Source organism: Salmo trutta, chromosome 23 (assembly GCF_901001165.1).
Source record: "Salmo trutta chromosome 23, fSalTru1.1, whole genome shotgun sequence".
Lineage (NCBI taxonomy): Eukaryota > Metazoa > Chordata > Actinopteri > Salmoniformes > Salmonidae > Salmo > Salmo trutta.
This window is the reverse complement of record NC_042979.1, coordinates 4462308-4484429: the sequence shown is the minus strand read 5'-3', so window position 1 is coordinate 4484429 and position 22122 is coordinate 4462308. Positions and strand designations below refer to the sequence as shown.

General features: G+C 42.4%; 1 protein-coding gene and 3 long non-coding RNA genes across 8 annotated transcripts in view; 2 read left to right on the top strand and 2 right to left on the bottom strand.

Moving 5' to 3' along the window:
- The window catches only part of LOC115159121 (tyrosine-protein kinase JAK2), an 87075-nt gene that overhangs the window by 16066 nt on the left and 48887 nt on the right, over positions 1 to 22122 (top strand). The gene's annotated exons all lie outside the window — the stretch shown is intronic.
- Positions 731 to 5112, top strand: LOC115159124 (uncharacterized). The gene is made up of 2 exons (XR_003868848.1): positions 731 to 1178; positions 3620 to 5112. It is a non-coding gene; the product is annotated as an uncharacterized LOC115159124 (long non-coding RNA).
- Positions 6246 to 6820, bottom strand: LOC115159125 (uncharacterized). The gene is made up of 2 exons (XR_003868849.1): positions 6776 to 6820; positions 6246 to 6487 (listed from the first exon to the last, which is right to left on the bottom strand). It is a non-coding gene; the product is annotated as an uncharacterized LOC115159125 (long non-coding RNA).
- LOC115159123 (uncharacterized) lies at positions 7337 to 18158 on the bottom strand. Of its 3 annotated transcripts, none has more exons than XR_003868847.1 (4): positions 18017 to 18158; positions 7875 to 7932; positions 7623 to 7712; positions 7337 to 7500 (listed from the first exon to the last, which is right to left on the bottom strand). It is a non-coding gene; the product is annotated as an uncharacterized LOC115159123 (long non-coding RNA). The 3 variants fall into 3 exon arrangements; XR_003868845.1 differs by having other exon boundaries at positions 7405 to 7497; XR_003868846.1 differs by having other exon boundaries at positions 7405 to 7497; positions 18022 to 18158.

Genomic DNA, 22122 nt, shown 5'->3' with positions numbered 1-22122 from the left:
ATGAACTCGTGGATACCATTTTTATGTCTCTGTGTCCAGTATGAAGGAAGTTGGGAGTTAGTTTTGCGAGCCGATGCGAACTAGAGATGCCGATATCACAGACTGCCCCCAGCCTCCATCAGAACCTACATGAGCTCCAAACACGGGTCTAGTGTCTGACCCACGGACAGTCGCCTGCCCTACAGGACCTACAGTACATGATGTTTGCTCTTATTGCCCCTAAAACAAGCATTAAAGAGCTACTTTGGGATTTTTGACAATTATGCTCTTTATCTACTTCCCCAGAGGCAGATGTACTCGTCTCTGTGTCCAGTATGAAGGAAGTTGGAGGGAGTTTTGTGAGCCAATGCTAACTAGCGTTAGCGCAATGACCGGCAAGGCCATTAAGATTAAGGGCATCATTACGTGTTCCACAAAAAATGTGATATACCTGATCAAGTGTATTTGTGGTTTATGCTATGTAGGTAACGAAACATGCTCTGGAAACAAGGATAACAGAACACCGGAGTAATATAAGGATATTTGAGAGAAATCCTGTGGCTGCGCATTTCATGGCGGCTCGTCACAACATTAGCTCTCCTGGGATACATTGATATAGAACATGTTACGACTCCTAGGAGGGGGGAGATCTATTATTGACAAGGGAATTGTATTGAATTCACCGTTTGTGTACCATGTCTCCTAAAGGTCTGAACCAAGAGTTTGATATCAGACCATTTCTTGCACAAATATGTCACGTTCATTTGTCCTCCCTTCCAGGTCTCCTACTTGGTCATTTTGTACATATATTAGATTCTGTAACTGGAATTATATCTACAGCCACCGTGCCTAGTGCGCGTAATGGTCATGTAGGCAGGTATTCCAACCACCATGCCTAGTGCGCGTAATGGTCATGTAGGCAGGTATTCCAACCACCATGCCTAGTGCGCGTAATGGTCATGTAGGCAGGTATTCCAACCACCATGCCTAGTGCGCGTAATGGTCATGTAGGCAGGTATTCCAACCACCATGCCTAGTGCGCGTAATGGTCATGTTGGCAGGTATTCCAACCACTATGCCTAGTGCGCGTAATGGTCATGTTGGCAGGTATTCCAACCACCATGCCTAGTGCGTGTAATGGTCATGTAGGCAGGTATTCCAACCACTATGCCTAGTGCGCGTAATGGTCATGTTGGCAGGTATTCCAACCACCATGCCTAGTGCGCATAATGGTCATGTAGGCAGGTATTCCAACCAAATCAAATCAAATCAAATTTATTTATATAGCCCTTCGTACATCAGCTGAAATCTCAAAGTGCTGTACAGAAACCCAGCCTAAAACCCCAAACGGCAAGCAATGCATGTGAAAGAAGCACGGTGGCTGGGAAAAACTCCCTAGGAAAAACTCCTGAGAAAGGCCAAAAACCTAGGAAGAAACCTAGAGAGGAACCAGGCTATGAGGGGTGGCCAGTCCTCTTCTGGCTGTGCCGGGTGGATATTATAACAGAACATGGTCAAGATGTTAAAATGTTCGTAAATGACCAGCATGGTCAAATAATAATAATCATAGTAATTGTCGAGGGTGCAACAAGCACGTCCGGTGAACAGGTCAGGGTTCCGTAGCCGCAGGCAGAACAGTTGAAACTGGAGCAGCAGCATGGCCAGGTGGACTGGGGACAGCAAGGAGTCATCATGCCAGGTAGTCCTGAGGCATGGTCCTAGGGCTCAGGTCCTCCGAGAGAAAGAAAGAAAGAGAGAATTAGAGAGAGCATATTTACATTCACACAGGACACCGGATAAGACAAGAGAATACTCCAGATGTAACAGACTGACCCTAGCCCCCCGACACATAAACTACTGCAGCATAAATACTGGAGGCTGAGACAGGAGGGATCAGAAGACACTGTGGCCCCATCCGATGATACCCCCGGACAGGGCCAAACAGGCAGGATATAACCCCACCCACTTTGCCAAAGCACAGCCCCCACACCACTAGAGGGATATCTACAACCACCAACTTACCGTCCGAAGACAAGGCCGAGTATAGCCCACAAAGATGTCCGCCACGGCACAACCCAAGGGGGGGGCGCCAACCCAGACAGGAAGACCACGTCAGTGGCTCAACCTACTCAAGTGACGCACCCCTCCCATGGACGGCATGGAAGAACACCAGTAAGTCAGTGACTCAGCCCCTGTAAAAGGGTTAGAGGCAGAGAATCCCAGTGGGAAGAGGGGAACCGACAAGGCAGAGACAGCAAGGGCGGTTCGTTGCTCCAGCCTTTCCGTTCACCTTCACACTCCTGGGCCAGACTATACTTAATCATAGGACCTACTGAAGAGATAAGTCTTCAGTAAAGACTTAAAGGTTGAGACTGAGTCTGCGTCTCTCACATGGGTAGGCAGACCATTCCATAAAAATGGAGCTCTATAGGAGAAAGCCCTACCTCCAGCCGTTTGCTTAGAAATTCTAGGGACAATTAGGAGGCCTGCGTCTTGTGACCGTAGCGTACGTGTAGGTATGTACGGCAGGACCAAATCAGAAAGATAGGTAGGAGCAAGCCCATGTAATGCTTTGTAGGTTAGCAGTAAAACCTTGAAATCAGCCCTTGCCTTAACAGGAAGCCAGTGTAGGGAGGCTAGCACTGGAGTAATATGATCACATTTTTTGGTTCTAGTCAGGATTCTAGCAGCCGTATTTAGCACTAACTGAAGTTTGTTTAGTGCTTTATCCGGGTAGCCGGAAAGTAGAGCATTGCAGTAGTCGAGCCTAGAAGTAACAAAAGCATGGATTAATTTTTCTGCGTCATTTTTGGACAGGAAGTTTCTGATTTTTGCAATGTTACGTAAATGGAAAAAAGCTGTCCTTGAAGCAGTCTTGATATGTTCTTCAAAAGAGAGATCAGGGTCCAGAGTAACGCCGTGGTCCTTCACAGTTTTATTTGAGACGACTGTACAACCATCCAGATTAATTGTCAGATTCAACAGAAGATCTCTTTGTTTCTTGGGACCTAGGACAAGCATCTCTGTTTTGTCCGAGTTTAAAAGTAGAACATTTGCAGCCATCCACTTCCTTATGTCTGAAACACAGGCTTCTAGCGAGGGCAATTTTGGGGCTTCACCATGTTTCATTGAAATGTACAGCTGTGTGTCGTCCGCATAGCAGTGAAATTTAACAGTATGTTTTCGAATGACATCCCCAAGAGGTAAAATATATAGTGAAAACAATAGTGGTCCTAGAACGGAACCTTGAGGAACACCGAAATTTACAATTGATTTGTCAGAGGACGAACCATTCACAGAGACAAACTGATATCTTTCCGACAGATAAGATCTAAACCAGGCCAGAACTTGTCCATGTAGACCAATTTGGGTTTCCAATCTCTCCAAAAGAATGTGGTGATCGATGGTATCAAAAGCGGCACTAAGATCTAGGAGCATGAGGACAGATGCAGAGCCTCGGTCTGACGTCATTAAAAGGTCATTTACCACCTTCACAAGTGCAGTCTCAGTGCTATGATGGGGTCTAAAACCAGACTGAAGCGTTTCGTATACATTGTTTGTCTTCAGGAAGGCAGTGAGTTGCTGCGCAACAACTTTTTACGCGCACCATGCCTAGTGCGCGTAATGGTCATGTAGGCAGGTATTCCAACCACCATGCCTAGTGCGCGTAATGGTCATGTAGGCAGGTATTCCAACCACTATGCCTAGTGCGCGTAATGGTCATGTTGGCAGGTATTCCAACCACTATGCCTAGTGCGCGTAATGGTCATGTAGGCAGGTATTCCAACCACTATGCCTAGTGCGCGTAATGGTCATGTAGGCAGGTATTCCAACCACTATGCCTAGTGCGCGTAATGGTCATGTTGGCAGGTATTCCAACCACCATGCCTAGTGCGCGTAATGGTCATGTTGGCAGGTATTCCAACCACTATGCCTAGTGCGCGTAATGGTCATGTTGGCAGGTATTCCAACCACCATGCCTAGTGCGCGTAATGGTCATGTTGGCAGGTATTCCAACCACTATGCCTAGTGCGCGTAATGGTCATGTTGGCAGGTATTCCAACCACCATGCCTAGTGCGCGTAATGGTCATGTTGGCAGGTATTCCAACCACTATGCCTAGTGCGCGTAATGGTCATGTTGGCAGGTATTCCAACCACCATGCCTAGTGCGCGTAATGGTCATGTAGGTAGGTATTCCAACAATCTTTTTTTTTATGGTTGCCTAGGTTTTAACTTGAACCCATTTGTATGTATATAATTCTTTCTGACCATATGTATTTCTGTGATTTAATTATGATTTATGCACAAAAGGGAATTGAATTGTTTCCAACCCCACCATGTGTCATGTGCGTAATGGTCATGCGAGGTGAAATGTGTATATTTTGGGAAGTGAGCACTCAGTTTGTTTGTTTGACCTGACGAAGATCCGTTTCGGATTGAATCGTAGTCAATAAAGGGATGAATTGGGAGATTCGAGTGTGCGGCCCTTATTCTTTATTAGCCCAGCACCTATGTTTTTAAGGATGTACGTATGACCACAAACTTTTCTATGGAAGACTTCCAGTCATTATGCTACCGCTAGTTAGCAATTACTCTAGCGCCAGTTAGCAACTTCCTTCAAACTGCATAGAGAGACATACAAATGGTATCCATGAGTTCATCTGACTGGCGAAGTAGATAATGGGCCTCATTGGCAAAACCCCGAAGTTTCCCTTAATGCTTGTTTTAGGGGCAATAAGAGCAAAGGAGATGTACTGTAGGCCCTGTAGGGCAAGCCCATACCCCTAACAGTTGATGATTAACCTTTGAGCGCAGACAGCAGCAGACAGAACCAGACATCCTCACTGTGAGGAGGGAGTGTAATAAAATGTATATCTATCCACACAAAGCTCTCTGCCATATTTTTCACGAGCACTGAGTCTGACTCCGGTTTACTTTTTCTAAGGGCTTTGTCTAACTATAACTAGTCATTAACTGCAGTTTACCAAGTTCTCATTTGATGTAGGAAGTTATTTTTTTGTATATTGGCCTTTATTTAAACTAACCCCCAGGGTGAACCCAATTCGGACACAAGAACAAAGCGTTGTCTGAAACGTCTGTGTGAAATTTCCCCTGCTGCTGCAAGACAAAAAGATTGAAACATCACTAAAGGAAGACCGTCTGTCTTAACTTCGTGTGGGAACCCACTTCATTAAACCATAAGGACGATGATAATGTATTCGTTATGGTGGTTAAGGTCAGTTAGTTTAAGTATAATGGCACTAACAGCACTGAGGTTGTGTGTTTGATTCTGATATGGGACCATTCCACACCTCCATTTAGTATAAGAATCTGTCAAATCCAGTAGTCGACACGTAGGATTCTGACAATGGGCAAGCTAAGGGTTGATTTGGGATGGGATTAAATCATTAAAACCTTAATCTCCTCCTTGGTATAGACCTGTATTGTGACAGAGGTCATATCTGTGCCTGAATGTAAACACAGATGAATTAATGAAGGAATTATTTCATTAGGCAATTTGATTAGGCGAATGCTGACGCAGCAGTGTTGTGCTTCTTTCCAGTCGTGGTGTGCAATGTGCTTGACTGGCAGTGACAAGTTGTATACATGAGAGTTGGGAAGTGTGGTCTGTTCTTAAAATATAGAGCAGTGTACTTAGACCTAGTGTATCTCTCCTCCTATCACGCTTTATTCTTGGCAGTCTTACAATTACTGTTATTTTAAGCAGCTGTTGTTAAGTGCCGCAGCTGGTGTATTTTTAAAGGGGTACTGGACTTCCTCATTTGGCCTCCTTTTGAACTTTGCTCATTAACCGTTTAGAACCCGAAGTGGCATCTCTTTAAATTACTATAGTGGCAACGAACGGCCTTGTTTTTCTATCAATATTATGTGTCAATTTCACAAAAGTAATTTGCTAACAACCTGTTGTTGTATTTGCGTGGCTGTTGTCATCAACCAGAAACCGGAAACGCGGTATGCTGTTATTTGACTTTTTAAAGTACAAAAATCACTAAGTTACAGAAAATTATTCTTCTGCAGGAAATCCCACAGGATTTTTGTGAATATTTTCCTGTGGGACAACCATCCGGATTCCCGCAGGAATGGGTTTGCTGGACCAATCCTGCAGGATTTTTATAATTCCTGCAGGAAGTACCTCAGAATTTAATTTAGACATTTCCTGCAGGAACGGTCTTGCAGGACCAGTTCTGCAGGGATCTTACTGTTCCAAACAGAAATCCTACTCATACTACCTGCAGTATGATCATTTTTCTTGTAGGACTAACCTACAGGAGCAATACTGCACAATTTTATTTATGCAGGATTCAAACTCAAATGTATCCAGCGTGACTCCTACTTGTAATTCCTGCAGTAGGCCTATATACTTTTATATAGATGGGGGGGAAAAGACAACACTGCATCAAGACTCAACTTTATTAATTCAGCTAATTCAACATGTGTGTATGAGTGCTTGTCCACCAACCATCCAGTAATGTAACGCAGGAATTCCTAGGAGACAAAAAAATAAACTGCATCAGTAAAATGGGATATTGGTTTTGGGTCTTGATCAAATTTAAGTTTTCAAAAATCATCAATTCCTGATTAATCATCCCTTATCTATACTGAACGAAAATATAAATGCAACCTGCAACAATTTTCAAATATTTTACTGAGTTACAGTTCATATAAGGAAACAAGTCAATTGAGAGAAATTCATTAGACCCTAATCTATGGATTTCACATGACTGGGCAGGGGCACAGTCATTGGTGGGCCTGGGAGAGCATAGGCACACCTACTTGGGAGCCAGGCCCACCCACTGGGGAGCCAGGCCCAGCCAATCAGAATGAGTTTTTCCTCAAGTCTTTATTACAGACAGAAACACTTCTCAGTTTCATCAACTGCCCGGGTGGCTGGTCTCCGATCCCGCAGGTGAAGAACCTGAATGTTGAGGTCCTGGTCTGGCGTGGTTACACGTGGTCTGCGGTTGTGAGGCCGGTTGGACGTACTGCCAAATTCTCTAAAGTGATGTTGGAGGCAGCTTAAGGTAGAGAAATTAACATTAAATGATCTGGCAACAGCTCGATTGGGCATTCCTGCAGTCAGCAAGCCAATTGCACGCTCCTTCAACTTGAGACGGCTGTGGCATTGTTGTGTGACACAACTACACATTTTAGTGGCCTTTTATTGTTCCAGCACAAGGTGCACCTATGTAATGATCATGCTGTTTAATCAGCTTCTTGATATGCCACACTTGTCAGGTGGATGGATTATCTTGGCAAAGTAGAAATGCTCACTAACAGGGATGTAAACAAATTTGTGGCCAACATTTTTGAGAAATAAGCCTTTTGTGCGTATGGAAGATTTCTGGGATCTTTTATTTCAGCTCATGAAACATGGGACCAACACTTTATATGTTGCGTTTATATTTTTGCCACGAGTTAATGTTAATGCTTTATCACTTAGCTTTAAGATGCAATGTCCAGACAGATCCTCATGAGTCCTCTGTTATGATGATCTCCTGCTGAAGAAATATAAGATCATTAATTTGTATAAAAAATGTATAGGTCATTCCAAATAGTGTCCATTTTAATAAAAAAAATCTTAATTGGGCAGAGTCATGTTGACAGTTAACGTATTCTGTACCTAGGCTTGAAGTGGGCAGAGCAGTTGTTGATGATGTTGTGGGGGAACCTCATGCATGCCTCTGGTGGTGTTTAGACTCAATGTGTAACACTGTGGGCAAATAAACAATACAACAAAAAAAACCTCCATAAGTCAACTGACAAAAGGAGTTGAGTAGGTTGACTTATGATTTTGAACAGCATTTCAATTTCATCCAAGATTTCACCAACTTTGATCTGAATCCAATCAACCATGACCACAACACACTCTCACCATGAGTGAGGGGTCAGTCCTTTTCCCCCATGTGCTGGGTCTCCATTTTGCCAGAGGTCTGTGAAACAGTTGATGGAGAGCAGAGGGAGTGTGAATGGAATTATATAAGCACATTTGTGTTCTTTTATGGGGATTTTATAAGGCAAAGAGAAGGTCATAAGTGGCACATGTTTGGGACTAGGATAGTGGGAGAGGTGGTTAAAGGCGGGGGAGGGGTGTAACCATTTCTGTATTGACCTCCCTTTGTGCATGGGGCCATTGTCATGCTGAAAGGGCCTTCCCCAAACTGTTGCCACAAAGTTGGAAGCAGAGAATCGTCTATGCTGTATGCTGTAGCATTAAAATGTATCTTCACTGGAACTAAGGGGACCTGCCTGAACCATTATTCCTCCTCCACATAACTTTACAGTTGGCACTATGCTTTCGGCAGGTTCTTCTGGTGTCCGCCATACACAGAGTCGTCCGTCGGACTGCCAGATGGTGAAGCAGGATTCGTAACTCCAGAGAACTCGTTTCCAATGCTCCAGGGTCCAATGGCGGTGACCTTTACACCACTCCAGCCAGTGCTTGGCATTGCGCATGGGGATCTTGTGCTTGTGTGCGGCTGCTCGGCCATGGCAACCCATTTCATAAAGCTCCCGACAAACAGTTATTGTGCTGACTTTGCTTCCAGAGGCAATTTGGAATTCGGTAGTGTGTTGCAACCGATGACAGACCATTTTTACGAGCTTCAGCACTAGGCGCTCCCATTCTGTGAGCTTGTGTGGTCTACCATTTTGCGGCTGAGCCGCTGTTGCTCCTAGACATTTCCACTTACAGTTGACCGGGGTAGCTCTAGCAAGGCAGAAATTTGACCAACTGACTTATTGGAAAGGTGTTATCCTATGACTGTGCCACGTTGAACGTCACTTAGCTCTTCAGTAAGGCCATTCTATTGCCAATATTTGTCTGTGGAGATTGCATGGCTGTGTGCACGATTTGTTTACACCTGTCAGCAATGGGTGTGGCTGAAATAGCAGTATCCACTATATATATATGCTAGAGCTGTATGGAAGTTTACATACACCTTAGCCAAATACATTTAAACTCAGTTTTTCACAATTCCTGACATTTAATCCTAGTAAAAATTCACTGTCTTAGGTCAGTTAGCATCACCACTTTATTTTAAGAATGTGAAATGTGAGAATTATAGTAGAGTGATTTATTTCAGCTTTTATTTCTTTCATCACATTCCCAGTGGGTCAGAAGTTTACATACACTCAATTAGTATTTGGTAAAATTGCCTTTAAATTGTTTAACTTGGGTCAAACTTTTAGGGTAGCCTTCCACAAGCTGGCCCATTCTTCCTGACAGAGCTGGTGTAACTGAGTCAGGTTTGTAGGCCTCCTTGCTCACACATGCTTTTTCAGTTCTGCCCACAAATTTTCTATAAGATTGAGGTCAGGGCTTTTTAAAAAAACAATCAATCTAAACATAATCACTAGTGGTTGACGATATTACTAGTTTATCTAGCTTGTCCTGCGTTGTGTATAATCGATGCGGTGCCCGTTAATTTATCTTTGAATCACAGCCTACTTCGCCAAACGGGTGATTTAACAAGCGCATTCGCGAAAAAAACACTGTCGTTGTACCAATGTCTACCTAACCATAAACATCAACGTCTTTCTTAAAATCAATACACAAGTATATGGGGCGGCAGGTAGCCTAGTGGTTAGACCATTGGACTAGCAATCGAAAGGTTGCAAGATCGAATCCCTGAGCTGACAAGGTAAAAATCTGTCGTTCTGCCCCTGAACAAGGCAGTTAACCCACTGTTCCTAGGCCGTCATTGAAAATAAGAATTTGTTCTTAACTGACTTGCCTAGTTAAATAAAGGTAAAATAAAAATATATATTTTTAAACCTGCATATTTAGTTAATATTGCCTGCTAACATGAATTTCTTTTAACTAGGGAAATTGTCACTTCTCTTGCGTTCTGTGCAACAGTGTCAGGGTATATGGAGCAGTTTGGGCCGCCTGGCTCGTTGCGAACTGTATGAAGACTATTTGTTCCTAACAAAGACAGCCAACTTCGCCAAACGGGGGATGATTTAACAAAATCGCATTTGCGAAAAAATCACAATCGTTGCACGAATGTACCTAACCATAAACATCAATGCCTTTCTTAAAATCAATACACAGAAGTATACTGCTCAAAAAAATAAAGGGAACACTTATACAACACAATGTAACTCCAAGTCAATCACACTTCTGTGAAATCAAACTGTCCACTTAGGAAGCAACACTGATTGACAATACATTTCACATGCTGTTGTGCAAATGGAATAGACAACAGGTGGAAATTATAGGCAATAAGCAAGACACCCCCAATAAAGGAGTGGTTCTGCAGGTGGAAACCACAGACCACTTCTCAGTTCCTATGCTTCCTGGCTGATGTTTTGGTCACTTTTGAATGCTGGCGGTGCTTTCACTCTAGTGGTAGCATAAGACGGAGTCTACAACCCACACAGGTGGCTCAGGTAGTGCAGCTCATCCAGGACAGCACATCAATGCGTGCTGTGGCAAGAAGGTTTGCTGTGTCTGTCAGCGTAGTGTCCAGAGCATGGAGGCGCTACCAGGAGACAGGCCAGTACATCAGGAGACATGGAGGAGGCCGTAGGAGGGCAACAACCCAGCAGCAGGACCGCTACCTCCGCCTTTGTGCAAGGAGGAGCAGGAGGAGCACTGCCAGAGCCCTGCAAAATGACCTCCAGCAGGCCACAAATGTGCATGTGTCTGCTCAAACTGTCAGAAACAGACTCCATGAGGGTGGTATGAGGGCCCGACGTCCACAGGTGGGGGTTGTGCTTACAGCCCAACACTGTGCAGGACGTTTGGCATTAGCCAGAGAACACAAAGATTGGCAAATTCACCACTGGCGCCCTGTGCTCTTCACAGATGAAAGCAGGTTCACACTGAGCACGTGACAGACGTGACAGAGTCTGGAGACGCCGTGGAGAACATTCTGCTGCCTGCAACATCCTCCAGCATGACCGGTTTGGCGGTGGGTCAGTCATGGTGTGGGGTGGCATTTCTTTGGGGGGCCGCACAGCCCTCCATGTGCTCGCCAGGGGTAGCCTGACTGCCATTAGGTACCGAGATGAGATCCTCAGACCCCTTGTGAGACCATATGCTGGTGCGGTTGGCCCTGGGTTCCTCCTAATGCAAGACAATGCTAGACCTCATGTGGCTGGAGTGTGTCAGCAGTTCCTGCAAGAGGAAGGCATTGATGCTATGAACTGGCCCGCCCGTTCCCCAGACCTGAATCCAATTGAGCACATCTGGACATCATGTCTCGCTCCATCCACCAATGCCACGTTGCACAGTAGACTGTCCAGGAGTTGGCGGATGCTTTAGTCCAGGTCTGGGAGGAGATCCCTCAGGAGACCATCCGCCACCTCATCAGGAGCATGCCCACGCGTTGTAGGGAGGTCATACAGACACGTGGAGACCACACACACTACTAAGCCTCATTTTGACTTGTTTTAAGGACATTACATCAAAGTTGGATCAGCCTGTAGTGTGGTTTTCCACTTTAATTTTGAGTGTGACTCCAAATCCAGACCTCCATGGGTTGATAAATTGGATTTCCATTGATTATTTTTGTGTGATTTTGTTGTCAGCACATTCAACTATGTAAAGAAAAAAGTATTTAATAACATTATTCCTTTCATTCAGATCTAGGATGTGTTGTTTAAGTGTTCCCTTTATTTTTTTGAGCAGTGTATATATTTTTTAAACCTGCATATTTAGTTAAAAGAAATCCAGGTTAGCAGGCAATATTAAACTAGGGAAATTGTGTCACTTCTCTTGCGTTCATTGCACGCAGAGTCAGGGTATATGCAACAGTTTGGGCCGCCTGGCTCGTTGCGAACTAATTTTCCAGAATTTTACGTAATTATGACAACATTGAAGGTTGTGCAATGTAACAGGAATATTTAGACTTATGGATGCCACCCGTTAGATAAAATACGGAACGGTTCCGTATTTCACTGAAATAATAAACGTTTTGTTTTCGAAATTAGAGTTTTCGGATTTGACCATATTAATGACCTAAGGCTCGTATTTCTGTTATAACATAATAACTATGATTTGATATTTGTTAGAGCAGTCTGACTGAGCGGTGGTAGGCAGCAGCAGGCTCGTAAGCATTCATTCAAACAGCACTTTCGTGCGTTTGCCAGCAGCTCTTCGCTGTGCTTCAAGCATTGAGCTGTTTATGACTTCAAGCCTATTAACTCCCGAGATTAGGCTGGTGTAACCGGTGTGAAATGGCTAACTAGTTAGCGGGGTGCACGCTAATAGCGTTTCAATCGGTGACATAACTCGCTCTGAGACCTTGAAGTAGTTGTTCCCCTTGCTCTGCAAGGGCTGCGGTTTTTGTGGAGCGATGGGTAACGATGCTTCGAGGATGGCTGTTGTCGATGTGTTCCTGGTTCGAGCCCAGGTAGGGGCGAGGAGAGGGACGGAAGCTATACTGTTACACTGGCAACACTAAAGTGCCTATAAGAACGTCCAATAGTCAAATGTATATGAAATACAAATGGCATAGAGAGAAATAGTCCTATAATTCCTATAATAACTACAACCTAAAACTTCTTACCTGGGAATATTAAAGACTCATGTTAAAAGGAACCACCAGCTTTCATATGTTCTCATGTTCTGAGCAAGGAACTTAAACGTTAGCTTTTTTACATGGCACATATTGCACTTTTACTTTCTTCTCCAACACTTTGTTTTTGCATTATTTAAACCAAATTGAACATGTTTAATTATTTATTTGAGGCATTATATTAAGTTAAAATAAGTGTTCATTCAGTATTGTTGTAATTGTCATTATTACAAATAAAGAAAAAAATCGTCCGATTAATCGGTATCGGCTTATTTGGTCCTCCAAATATCGGTATCGGCGTTGAAAAATCATAATCGGTCGACCTCTAATAATAATAGGCCTTTGTTACATTCACTGCTAAAATAGACTATATTTGTATGTAATTTTTTTTATCTGCGACTCCACAAATGGTAGTCCTCGAGTTTTTGATGATAATTTGGTGGCCCACAGAACGGACAAGGTTGGGAACCGCTCATGTACAGTGCGTTCAGAAAGTATTCCTAACCCTTGATTTATTCCACGTTTTGTTCTTACAGCCTGAATTCAAAATGGATTAACTAGATTTCCTCACTCATCTACACACAATACCCCTCAAGGACATAGTGAAAACAAGTTTGTAGAAATTTTAGCAAAATGATTAAATGAAATACCGATATCTCATTTACTTTCAGAAAGTATTCAGACCCCTTGACATTTTCCACGTTTTGTTAAGTTACAGCCTCATTCTAAAATTGATTAAATATTTATTTTTTCTTAGCAATCTACACACATTACCCCTTAATGACAAATCCCCCCCAAAAATAGTGAAATTTTTGCAAATGTATGAAAAGAAAATTATACCTTATTTACATAAGTATTCAGACCCTTTGCTATGAGACTCAAAATTGGGCTCAAGTGTTTCCATTGATCATCTTTCAGATGTTTCTACAACTTGATTGGAGTCCACCTATGGTAAATTCAATTGATTGGAAAGGCATACACCTGTCTATATAAGGTCCCACAGTAGACAGTGCATCTCAGAGCAAAAACGAAGCCATGAGGTCAAAGGAATTGTCTGTAGGGCTCCAAGACAAGATTGTGTTGAGGCACAGAACTGGGGAAGGGTACCAAAACATTTCTGCAGCATTGAAGGTCCCCAAGAACACAGTGGCCTCCATCATTCTTAAATGGAAGAAGTTTGTAACCACCAAGACTCTTCCTTGCGCTGGCCGCCCGGCCAAACTGAGCAATTGGGGAGAAAGGCCTTGGTCAGGGAGGTGACCAAGAACCTGATGGTCATTCTGACTAGAGCTCTAGAGTTTCTCTGTGGAGATGGGTGAACCTTACAGGACACCCTTCTCTGCAGCACTCCACCAATCAGGCCTTTATGTTAGAGGGGCCAGACGGAAGCCTGAATGCCAAGCGTCACGTCTGGAGGAAACCTGACAGCGTCCCTACGGTGAAGCAGGGTGGTGGCAGCATCATGCTGTGGGGATGTTTTCAGCGGCAGAGACTGGGAGACTAGTTAGGATCGAGGCAAAGATGAACGGAGCAAAGTACAGATATCCTTGATGAAAACCTGCTCCAGAGTGCCCAGGACCTCAGACCGGGCGACGGTTCACCTTTCAACAGGACAATGACCCTAAACACACAGCCAAGACAACGCAGGAGTGACTTCGGGACAAGTCTCTGAATGTCTTTGAGTGGCCCAGCCAGAACCCGGACTTGAGCCCGATAGAAACATCTCTGGAGAGACCTGAAAATAGCTGTGCAGCAACGCTCTCCATCCAACCTGACAGAGCTTGAGAGAATCTGCATAGAAGAATGGGAGAAACTCCCTAAATGTAGGTGTGCCAAGCTTGTAGTGTCATATTCAAGAAGACTCGATGCTGTAATCACTGCCAAAAGTACTTACAAAAGTACTGAGTAAAGGGTCTGAATACTTAGGTAAATGTGATATTTCTGTTTTTTTATTTTATAAATTAGCATTTCTAAACTGTTTTTGCTCTGTCATTATGGGTTATTGTGTGTAGATTGAGGAGAAAAACAATTACAATTTTAGAATAAGGTTGTAACAGCAAAATGTGGAAAAAGTCAAGGGGTCTGAATACTTTCCGAAGGCACTGTAAATATTTACACCGCTGAGTGAATACTTTATAGAAGCACCTTTTGGCAGCAATTAGAGCTGTGAGTCTTTCTGGGTAAGTCTTTTTAAGAGCTGTCCACACCTGGATTGTGTAGCATTTGCCCATTATTATTTTCAAAATGATTCAGGCTCTGTCAAATAGGTTGTTGATTATTGCTAGACAAATATTTTGAGGTCCTGCCATAGATTTTCAAGTAGATTTAAGTCAAAACTGTAACTTCGTCACTGTCTTCTTGGTAAGGAACTCCAGTGTACATTTTGCCTTGTGTTTTGGGTTATTGTCCTGCTGAAAGGTGAATACTCAGTGTCTGGTGGAAAGCAGACTGAACCAGGTTTTCCTCTAGGATTTTCCCTGTGCTTAGCTCCATTCCGTTTATTTTTTTAATCCTGAAAAACTCCCCAGTCCTTAACGATTACAAGCATACCCATAACATGATGCGGCCACCACTATGCTTGAAAATAATACAACAATCTCACTAAAATTACAAAAAGAAGCAACGCATTTTCTACCATAATTCCCCTTGGATCACTAAATTTGGTTAGTATTGTGAAATAACTAGAACGTTGTTCATCCGTCTTCAGTTTTATCCTATCACAGCCATCAAACTCTAACTGTATCAATTGGCCTCATTGTGAAATCCCAGAGCGGTCTCCTTCCACTCCGGCAACTGAGTTAGGAAGGACACCTGTATCCGTGCAGTATCTGGGTGTAACTTCACCGTGCTCAAAGGGTTATATATATGTGTGTGTGTGTCGTGTCGTGTCGTATCGGCATCAAAGTGCCGTGATAATATCGCATCATGAGGTCCCTTGCAATTCCCAGCCCTATGACACGCAGGAGACTACTCACTGCCCCATATGTCTACACTGCAGTATGGAGTAGTTAAACAGATGGAAAAAGAGGAGTGTGCCTTATTTTATTTTATTTTTAAATTTTACCTATCTACCAATAGTTGCCCTTCTTTGCGAGGCATTGGAAAACCTCCCTGGTCTTTGTGGTTGAACCTGTGTTTGAAATTCACTGCTGAAGGACCTTACAGATTGTATATGTGCGATACAGAGATAAGGTAGTCATTAAACAATCGTTAAACTCTATTGCACACAGTCCATGCAGCTTATAATGCAGCTTATTATGCGACTTAAGCACATTTTACTCCTGAAATAAAGCTTGACATAACAAAGGGGTTGAGTACTTATTGACTCAATACATTTCAGCTTTTCATTTAATTATTTTGTAAAAATGTCTAAATACACAAGTCCACTTTGACATGCGATATTGTGTGTAGGCCTGTGACCAAAGATATCAATTTAAAATGTACGCTGAAAAAGTCAATTGGTGTGAATTCTTTCTGAAGGCACTGTAGATTATACCTCAGTCCCGGGTGTACATACACTTTACACCGACCTCGGCAGGCTGTCGACTTGTTGCTTTTGTGTTTTCTATTGCTCTATCTCTCTCAAACACACTCAGAAGGTCTCACACTGATAAGCACCCTGCAGCTCTCTTTCTCGCTCTCTCTATTGCTCTTGCTCTGACTCTCGCTCTCTATCTCTCACTCCTCCTTTTCCTTCTGACGTTTAACTACTCCATACTGCAGTGTAGACAGATATGGGGCAGTGTGTCATAGGGCTGGGAATTGCAAGGGACCTCATGATACGATATTATCACGGTACTTTGATGCCGACATGATGTGTATTGCGATTCGACACTGACATTTTATTGCAATTCAATGTTCCAAACATATTGGTCACCATATTCTCTGCTGCAGAGGGACAAGAGAGACATGATAACTAATTTTGATCAGTCATGGAAATAAGTGCTGAGAGCAAATTGACACTCTATTTAGAAATATGGAGAACAAGCTATGAAGGATCATACTGGAATTTTGCTGAAGGTACATCCAACTAGCGCGAAAATAATGCGGTTTTGATGTTAATCTACACTACCGTTCAAAAGTTTGGGGTCACTTAGAAATGTTCTTGTTTTTGAAAGAAAAGCAAACATTTTTGCCCATTTTTAAAATAACATCAAATTGATCAGAAATACAGTGTGGACATTGTTAATGTTGTAAATGACTTGTAGCTGGAAACGGCAGATAAAAAAATAAAAAAATGGAATATCAACATAGGCGTACCAGAGGCCCATTATCATCAACCATCACTCCTGTGTTCCAATGGCACGTTGTTAGCTAATCCAAGTTTATCATTTTAAAATGCTAATTGATCATTAGAAAACCCTTTTGCAATTATGTTAGCACAGCTAAAAACTGTTCTGATTAAAGAAGCAATGAAACTGGCCTTCTTTAGTCTAGTTGAGTATCTGGAGCATCAGCATTTGTGGGTTCGATTACAGGCTCAAAATGGCCAGAAAGAAAGAACTTTCTTCTGAAACTAGGCAGTCTATTCTTGTTCTGAGAAATGAAGGCTATTCATGTGAGAAATTGCCAAGAAACTGAAGATCTCGTACAACGCTGTGTACTACTCCCTTCGCAGAACAGAGCCAACTGGCTCTAACCAGAATAGAAAGAGTGGGAGGCCCCGGTGCACAACTGAGCAAGAGGACAAGTACATTAGTGTCTAGTTTGAGAAATAGATGCCTCACAGGTCCTCAACTGGCAGCTTCATTAAATAGTACCCGCAAAACACCAGTCTCAACATCAACAGTGAAGAGGCGAATCCGGGATGCTGGTCTCCCAGGCAGAGTTGCAAAGAAAAAGCCATATATCAGACTGGCCAATAAGAAGAAAAGATTAAGATGGGCAAAAGAACACCGACATTGGACAGAGGAACTCTGCCTAGAAGGCCAGCATCCCGGAAAGTACCATCACAGCACACCCATTGACTATACATTAGAATTAGCTTATTACCATTACCGAAATTAAGGTTCTCATTAATAAAATAGGCAATAATTATAGCTCAATATGCAAGTAATCTTAGACAGCCATTGTGAGTCAGTAAACAATTGAACGCATCACTAAAGCCCATTCATGCCTCCATGTTGGTAAGGTAATGGTTTTCTAAGTTTTTCCCAATTTTTAACTTTTTAGTCATTTCGGTAATAAGGTTGGTGTAAAGGGGGTGTTTGAGAATAAGATCCTCATTCTGAAGGAATTAAATGAATTTGTTAAAGGACTACTACTCCTAGATGATGCATCATAGGTGAATAAAACCGTAATTGTGAACTTCAACTAGTATACCATTTTTATGATTTATGGACAAACTACAGCAACATATTTAGTTTTATTCAAAAAAGTTCGATTTTTCAAAAGTACAATTTTTTTATAAAATGTACCCAATTTTATCCAGATGTATTTCAGTAATGAGAATTTGGTTGATAAGTTACATAATTCAAATCAGACACTGTACCTTACACTAGGCATTTTAGTCTTCCGAATGATAGTTGAGTGTTGCCGATGCATCATGGCTTTCTAAATCAGTCTTACTACCTCAATTTGTTACTACCATGGTTAAAACTGTTTTCATGACAATCACCCAACTAACCTCCACCACACAATATGCTCTGCTAGGTTTCTCTTCCTGTTATCACACGGCACTGTACTCTCACTTCCTGTTTCTTTCATCTACTTTCTCTTCTTCCTTATGTGTGTCACACACTTGTCTTATAGAGTTTGTTGTTGTTGTTGTGGGTTGAGCTGCAGAGAAATAGTGTTGCTGAGGCCTGGGCCAGGACATCTGAACTTCATCCATTCTCTGGCTTGTTGTATTCTGTCTTTACTCTGTGACTCAAGCCTCTTCTTGCATTTTCCACTGGCCCCTTGCCCTTAGCTTTGTCCCCTGCACAAGGATGTCATTCATAGACGCATTGAAACCCAAATATATATATATATATATATATACATACATACATGTGCAAAACCATACAGGACATCTATTTACAAGTACAAGTTTCAAGCTGTTGTAACGCCATTTCAGGAGCCTAAAACCCACAAGTCAACAGTTTTTCCACTGTCCATTTTACAAGGCTATTTCCATTCTGAGAAGAGTGACATTTCATCCAGCCAGTAATCAAATCTCACACTCCGACCACAGTAGAACTGACTGAGGCTAAGGCCCACTAATATCACATTTGATTCAGAATCGCATAGACTGATGAACACCGCCTTTAATTTCCCTCTGACCTGACAATGGTATTCAAAAACTAACAGCATTAGGCAGAGACTACAGTGTTTTTTTTTTTTTTAGATAACGATGACATAACCAAGATGGAGTTTACCTTCATGCAGGTTGATAGTCCCGTTACGCCTGTGATCTATTCTGTTAGGTTCTTATTTTTCAGAGTAAATAACTCACGGACACTAGAGAAGCTTTAACCAAGTTTAATTCTTCCCAAAGGTTCTGTACAGCTATAATGAGACAGCCCAACATTTATCCCATCCAGATATTTATACCTCACTTAAGACACTCCTCCTCTCCAATCCTTACATGTTATGGCTCTACAGGAAGCGAATAAAGAGGGGAGCAGGATACCAAACATTTATTACTCTCTTAAGAGATTCTGTCCTCCCCTCCTGACCCAAACCCCTCCTTCATCTAATCCACAGATATCCATCTGTCTTCCTTATATCAACACATCGCTTTCCTCTCCTCCATCAAACACATTCCAAAGCCTTCTGGCTTTCTACAGAGAACCCTTAACTTTCTCCTTTGATTCTTTGCTTATTCTCTATCATTTATTTAATATCTCAATGTTCAAAATGTCGAACCCAACAGGACACTCCTCCTTCTCTCTCCAATCCTTACATCTTATGGTTCAACAGAAAGAAGGTAACCAGATACTAAACCCTGATTACTCCCTTAATAAGGGGAACTGACCTCCCCTCCTGACCTCAACCCCTCCTTCCCCTAGTCCACAGATGTCCATCTGTCTCCCCTATCTCAACTGTTGCTCTCCTCCCTTCCACCCAACACATTCCAAAGCTATCCGTCTTCCCACAGAGAACCATTAACTTCTGACCTAAACCCAGTCTCTCTCACTCTTCTTATTCAAGGCTTCTTCTCTATCATTTATTTAATATCTCAATGTTCAAATTTTAGCCGACTCCAACAATACCCTCCTCAAGAGTCACAAGAAGCTTGACCATCCCCCAGGAAGGCTGTCGTTTTTTTTCTATAGGCTTTGACCGAGGAGATGTAAAAAAAAAAAAAATTCAACCACGTGACTACCCTGCCAGCCTATGTGAGAGATTCCGTGGACATGAGAAGCACATTGAAGTCTATAGGGTCTATTGAGGGAAATGTCATTATGGCTACATTTGATGTTGAGTGCATTCGGAACGTATTCAGGCCCCTTGACTTTTTCCACATTTTGTTACGTTACAGCCTTATTCTTAAATGGATTAAATCATTCCCCCCCCCCCCCCCATCATCAATGGACACACAAAACCCCATGATGACAAAGAAAAAAACGTTTTTAAGACATTTTTTGCTAATTTATAAAAAATTAAATACTATCACGTTTACATAAGTATTCATACCCGTTTCTCAGTACTTTATTGAAGCACCTTTGGCAGCGATTACAACCTCGAGTCTTCTTGGGTATGACGCTACAAGCTTGGTACACCTGTATTTGGGGAGTTTCTACCATTCTTCTCTGCAGATTGGCTCCAGCTCTGTCAGGTTGGATGGGGAGCATTGCTGCACAGCTATTTTCAGGTCTCCAGAGATGTTAGTTTGGGTTCAAGTTCCGGCTCTGGCTGGGCCACTCAAGGACATTTAGAGACTTGTCCCGAAGCCACTCCTGTGTTGTCTTGGCTGTGTGCTTAGGGTCGTTGTCCTGTTGGAAGGTGAACCTTCGCCCCAGTCTGAGAACCTGCTCCAGAGCGGTCAGGACTTCATCATGGATCTCTCTGTACTTTGCTCCCTGCCTCTGAATAACATCCCCACAGCATGATGCTGCCACCACCATGCTTCACCGTAGGGATGGTGCCAGGTTTTCTCCAGACATGACGCTTGGCATTCAGGCCAGAGAATCTTGTTTCTCATGGTCTGGGACTCTTCGTTGGTATGTGGTGGAAGGTGTTATTGGTATAATGTTTTTGAGTATTTTTGGGGGGACTCGTTGTAGAAGCATCTCAAGGATGATTCATGGAAACAGGATGCACCTGAGCTCAATGTCTATGCTCAAAGGGTCTGAATACTTATGTAAATAAGGTATCTGTTTTTATTGATAATACAGTTGCAAAAATGTCAACTGTTTTCATTTTGTCATTGTGGGGTATTGTGTGTAGATTGAGGGGGGGGGGAATTTCATACATTTTAGAATAAGGCTGTAACGTAACATAATGTGGAAAAAGTCAAGGGGCCTGAATACTTTCCCGAATGCACTGTACTTGTATTCCCCACCATAGAAGGCTAGAATCTCTCACCTTCTTTCTGAATCAGTGCTTCCCTGAGGCACACCGATGGGGAGCACCATGGCTCCCAATTATGCCAACCCTTTCATGGGGCTCCTATAACCAGACATCAAGTTTTGCCAAAATAAAACCTTTTTAAGCCGGGTAAAGTTATGACTATGCTATGTGGATGATAATATGGTTATTTGTCATGGGTCTTTTATGACTTTTTAAATCACTGCAACGAATACTATGCATGTACAATTGAAGTCGGAAGTTTACATACACTTATGTTGGAGTCATTAAAACTCGTTTTTCAACCACTCCACAAATTTCTTGTTAACTTCTATGGGCTACGTGGGCCACCTGCGGGACACAGCCAGTGAAATATCAGGGCGGCAAATTCAAAAACAACAAAATGTCATAATTCAACTTTCTCAAACAGAGAACTATTTTACACCATTTTAAAGATACACTTCTCCTTGATGTAACAACATTGTCCAATTTCAAAAAGGCTTTACAGCGAAAGCAAAACATTAGATTATTTTTGTCTATGTACTCTCCTAACATAATCACACAGCCATTTTCCAAGCAAGGACATGTCAATAAAACCCAAAACACAGCTAAATGAAGCACTAACCTTTGACGATCTTCACCAGATGACACTCCTAGGACATTATGTTACACAATACATGTATATTTTGTTCGATAAAGTTCATATTTATATCCAAAAACAGCATTTTACATTGGCGCGTGATGTTCCCACCAAAACCTCCGGTGAATGTGCACATCAATTTACAAAAATACTCATCATAAACGTTGACAGAATATATAACAATTATTTAAAGAATTATAGATGGACTACTCCTGGATGCAACCGCTGTGTCAGATTTTAAAATAGCTTTACGGAGAAAGCACATTTTTCAATATTCTGAGTACATAGCTCGCCATCACAGAAAGCTATACAGACACCTGCCAAGTTCGGGGCAACCTAAACTCAGAATTAGTATTAGAAATATTCTCTTACCTTTGCTGATCTTCGTCAGAATGCACTCACAGGACTGCTACTTCCACAAGAAATTTTGTTTTTGTTCGAAATACTCCATATTTATGTCCAAA